This window comes from Borostomias antarcticus (genome assembly GCF_949987555.1).
Source record: "Borostomias antarcticus genome assembly, chromosome: 12".
Lineage (NCBI taxonomy): Eukaryota > Metazoa > Chordata > Actinopteri > Stomiiformes > Stomiidae > Borostomias > Borostomias antarcticus.
Window position 1 is genome coordinate 4,925,286 of NC_140245.1, and position 5,000 is coordinate 4,930,285.

The window sequence follows — 5,000 nt, forward strand, 5'->3', positions numbered from 1 at the left end:
TGCGTCTAACCCCAGGTACGGTAGGCTGCTTCTAACCCCAGGTACGGTAGACTGCTTCTAACCCCAGGTACGGTAGACTGCTTCTTACCCCAGGTACGGTAGGCTGCTTCTAACCCCAGGTACAGTAGGCTGCTTCTAACCCCAGGTACGGTAGGCTGCTTCTAACCCCAGGTACGGTAGGCTGCTTCTAATCCCAGGTACGGTAGGCTGCTTCTAACCCCAGGTACGGTAGACTGCTTCTAACCCCAGGTACGGTAGGCTGCTTCTAACCCCAGGTACGGTAGGCTGCTTCTAACCCCAGGTACGGTAGACTGCTTCTAACCCCAGGTACGGCAGGCTGCTTCTAACCCCAGGTACGGTAGACTGCTTCTAACCCCAGGTACAGTAGGCTGCTTCTAACCCCAGGTACGGTAGGCTGCTTCTAACCCCAGGTACGGTAGGCTGCTTCTAATCCCAGGTACGGTAGGCTGCTTCTAACCCCAGGTACGGTAGACTGCTTCTAACCCCAGGTACGGTAGGCTGCTTCTAACCCCAGGTACGGTAGGCTGCTTCTAACCCCAGGTACGGTAGACTGCTTCTAACCCCAGGTACGGCAGGCTGCTTCTAACCCCAGGTACGGTAGGCTGCTTCTAACCCCAGGTACGGTAGACTGCTTCTTACCCCAGGTACGGTAGTCTGCTTCTAACCCCAGGTACGGTAGGCTGCTTCTAACCCCAGGTACGGTAGTCTGCTTCTAACCCCAGGTACGGTAGGCTGCTTCTAACCCGGGTCCAGCCAGGCGTTTACTGGTTATACAGAGGGTTACACACTATACTGTACTTCTTTATGCATGGACACAGTAGCCCTCGGTGAAAAAAAAAGGACAATTTCTGTTAATTCGCTAATGCCAATGGTGGAAAATGCAAGAAGATACACTAGAAACTAGACCTGAATCGAGAGTTAATATAACAGAATGATTTGGGAAAAGGGTGGGGTGAGTCTGGTGCATCATCAGGCCTGACAGCTGAGACTTTGGGAGGGAAGGAGGGGGAGGAGGAGGCGTGGGGGGAGGTGAGAGAGGAGACAACTACAGCAGCACAAAGATGCCTTTTTGAAACTACAGATACAGAGCCGAGCTGAGTTGTGTGTTAGCCTGGTTCTGCATCGCCAAGATTTCACCATAAGTGGACACTGAGGATATGCCGGCGAGGACAGCGTGTCAGTGGAGATGGTGTCAGTATAGTGTGGAAAGGATCACAGTCAGCCTTGTGGTTCGTTCTCAGCACTAGTCAGACGCAACATTGCCTCAGATCGGGGATGGACATGTATTGCTCTGCTGGGGAGTAGTCCGGTCAGATGACATTGACGTTGCTCCACTCTGTCGAGAGGGAGAGGCAGTGGTCAGTAGGAGTGATTTAGGAATTACAAACAACATTATACATGCCCCCCCACCCCTTTTTTTTTTAAGGGACCAAAAGTATTTGAACAGTTGGCTGCTTGGCTGTTCCATGGCCACATGTGTGTTATTCCCTTATTATTTCATTTTTTACAAGGAGCAGATATAAGGTCTAGAATTCATTTTAAGTGTGGTACCTGCATTTGGAATCTGTTGCTGTCAACTCTCAATATGAAATCCAAAGAGCTGTCACTATCAGTTAGGCAAGCCAACATTAGGCCGGAAAATCATAACAAACCCATCAGAGAGACAGCAAAAACATTAGGTGTGGCCAAACCAACTGGTGGCTGGCTTGTTTCTGTTAAGGACTGGTAGGACGGAAGCTAGTCATGCCAATGAAATAGCTGTGAATTGAAATGACATGAAATAATGTCAGATAAATTAAGATAGGTCTTGTCGCCTGGACACATCAGTTCCAATGCTTCCAATGCTAATCCAGCACAATAATAGCTGGATAGCCAGTTAGCTCATGAGCTCACAATGACTAGGAGCAGCTTCCATGACATTAATGGAAGCCGTCAGTGGCTAAAGCAGTTACACTGAGGATAACATAAAGTCATCCCAACCGGTTCTTTCCCTAGTGTGGGTTGGGGTAAGAATATGGGTTGGGGTTGGGACAGGATCTGATCTATAAGGCAAGGGGTAAAGGTTGGAATGAAAGGATGAACATGTGGAGGTTTGGGGTATAGTCCCATAAAGTCATCCCCACCAGGTTTTGGACCCCAGTCTCCCAGGTGGGAGTCCAATGCTCTCACCACTACTCTACTTGTGCAGTAGAGATTGATGGGTTGATTTTGGTGTCGTTCTTGAATTTTGTGTGCTGAGACTACTACCTCTTGTGGTGCCAACAGTGAAATGCAGGTCAACATTGACCGGAGTAACGGAGGGTGGGAGGGAGGGAGGGAGGGAGGGAGGGAGTGATAAACGGACAAACGCTATACTAGGTGCGCTGGTTTACAGCCACGCACAAAGAAAGAACGCACTGGTGTGCTCAGCAACACCAAAAGACCCAAAAGACCACGGAAAACAACTGTGGTGGATGACAGAAAAAGTATTTCCCTGGTGAAGAAAGACCCTTTCACAACAGGCCAGATCAACAACACTCCCCAGGAGGTACTGGAGGCAGATCTGTGTCAAAGTCAATCAAGAGAAGACTTCACCAGAGTAAATACAGAGGGTTCACCACAAGATGTAAACCATTAGTGAGACTCAAAAACAGGAAGACCAGATTAGAATTTGCCAAAACACATATAAAAAAGCCTGTACAGTTCTGGAACAGCATCCTGTGTACAGGTGAGCCAACGGTCAACTTGTACAAGAATGATGGGAGGAGAAGAGTATGGAGAAGGGAAGGAATTGCTCATGATCCAAAGCATACCACCTCACCAGTGAAGCATGATGGTGGTAGTTATGGTGTGGGCATGTATTGCTGCCAATGGAACTGATTCCCTTTTATCTATTGATGATGTGAATGCTGACAAAAGCAGCAGGATGAATTCTGAAGTGTTTCGGGCAATATTATCTGTTCATATTCAGCCAGATGCTTCAGAACTCATTAGACAATGCTTCAAAGTGCAGATAGACAATGACCCGAAGCATACTGCAAAAGCGATCAAAGAGTTTTTCAAGGCAAAGGAGTGAAATGTTCTGCAACAGCCAAGTGAATCACCTGACCTGAATCCAATTGAGCATGCATTTCACTTGCTTAACCCTAGAGTACTAACGCCAATTAATAACACACCATCAGTTAGGTCGGGTATATTTTACCCGATTTAATATACCCCATAAAAATACTTCTCATCAAAATATATTAAAAGTACAACAATGCATGGCAAATTGAGGAACTTTACTTTCATTTTTCACTGAACAATGTCACACAAAAAAAGTATCATGAGGGGACCCTATAAAAAAGCTGTAAAATTGGTGAAAAATTAGGGAATTGTTAACATAAATAAATAAATAAATAAATAAATAATGGAGCTGGGAACTTCTTTAGGCCACCCATTCTTGTGACATGTGAGCCTTGTCTGATGAAGGTGTGTTCGGAATCGCTCCCTATTCACTATATAGTGCACTATATAGGGCGTCAGCCATTTTGTTTGTAGTGTCCGAATTCTCCACGGAATATTCGTTCCCTATATAGTCCACAATTCACCTTGATTTCCAGGGAACAGGGCATGTACTTGCATGCAACAGTGCATGTACGTGCATTTTCTATGTTCCCTAGGTAGTTCACTACATGGTGAACCCCATATAGGGAATAGGGAGTGAGGGAACGAGGGAGCGATTCCGAACACAGCTACAGTCTCCCTGCATCACTGACAACTTGGGTAAAATCCACGAATTAACAAAACTAACATCAGGTGAAAATCACACAAACACATGCCTGTAGAAAAAAACAGGGATTGGAGCAGCGAAACACTTCTACCTTCAATGATACCAGAGAGCAGCCTGAAGGTACCTAATGACCCACCCACCTCAGTCATCAGCAACACAATTAAAATTAAAAAATTAAAATCATATGGGTGAAAATCTCCCAAGGTTAGTGCTCTAGGGTTAAGACAAAACCGAAGGGAAAACGCCCAAAGATCAAGCAGGAACTGGAGACATTTGCAGTAGAGGCCTGGCAGAGCATCACCAAGGACGAAACCTGGCGTCTGGCGATGTCTAATGGCTCCAGACTTCAGGCTGTCAACGAGTGCATAGGATTTGCAACCAAATATTAGAAATGACTATTTGGTTTATGATTATGTTAGTTTGTCCAATTACCTTTGGTCTCTTAAAAAGGGGGGGACCACATATAAAATGTGTTGTAATTCCTACACCGTCACCTGATTTGGATGTAAATACCCTCAAACTAAAGCTGAACGACTGCACTTATAGCACATATTGAATGTTTCATTTCAAATCCATTGTGGTGATGTACAGAGACAAAATCATGAAAATTGTGTCAATGTCCAAATATTTATGGCCCTAAATATATATATTCGATACTGTACATGCTCTTCTTAAAACATTGTCATAGGTTTAAGATTGAATGTGAATTAAGATGACATACTGTAAGAGAAAAATACAATGGACAATTAAATATAACTGCCTACTGATGGGAGTTCACACTTCATTGAAAAAAACACTGTATCTTGGCTACACCTTAAAGCTTTGCATGGATACAGACAAGAAAACATCCTCCAAGCTGTTGCAACAACAAAAAAAAATCTTGAGGAATGTGCAGGCTTTTCCCATGATGACTTTCGCAATGGTCCTGAGTGCATTAGGCCTAATGAAGAGGCCACTGTCTGGACACAATCACTCTGTCTTAACAGAACTCTTGAAGGGCTATAGTACCTTAGAACTACTGAGCCTACAACCTTCGAACTACTGAGCTTAGAACTACTGTACCTAAAGTCTTCAGACTACAATACCTAGAACCTTAGAACTACTGAACCTACAACCTTAGAACTACTGAACCTACAACCTTAGAACTACTGTACCTAGAGTCTTCAGACTACTATACCCAGAACCTTAGAACTACTGTAGAACCTTACGGGATTCTTCAGTTGGCCCT

At 44.8% G+C, this 5,000-nt stretch overlaps 1 protein-coding gene across 1 annotated transcript in view; it reads left to right on the forward strand.

The window, feature by feature from the left end:
• atp1b3a (ATPase Na+/K+ transporting subunit beta 3a) overlaps positions 1-5,000 on the forward strand; it is a gene marked incomplete at both ends in the record, with an annotated part of 9,373 nt that overhangs the window by 1,894 nt on the left and 2,479 nt on the right. The window lies entirely within an intron of this gene.